Genomic DNA, 302 nt, shown 5'->3' on the forward strand with positions numbered 1-302 from the left:
AAATCTTCCCAGTACCATTCCCCCTACTCCAAAATTCCCCAATCTCCGGCAAACCCTTTCCATTCTGAACCAAATACTCCAATATCCTCAACCCCTATGCCTCTCCATTCCTCGCCTTTCCTATCGTACAAGACATCCGAACGTTCCCCCCCATTTTCGCCTATCTCCCTTCCCATCTTACAACCTTCTCCTCAGTGCCTATCCCTTCACCTCCTTTAAAAAAAATTCTCATTTCCCCCCAAACCCCCCAGAAACCCTGGGCATCAAAAGCTCAAGGGGAAGTTCCTCTCTCTAAACCATCC

The sequence above is a fragment of the Penaeus monodon genome, chromosome 31, assembly GCF_015228065.2.
Source record: "Penaeus monodon isolate SGIC_2016 chromosome 31, NSTDA_Pmon_1, whole genome shotgun sequence".
In the NCBI taxonomy this organism is placed as follows: domain Eukaryota; kingdom Metazoa; phylum Arthropoda; class Malacostraca; order Decapoda; family Penaeidae; genus Penaeus; species Penaeus monodon.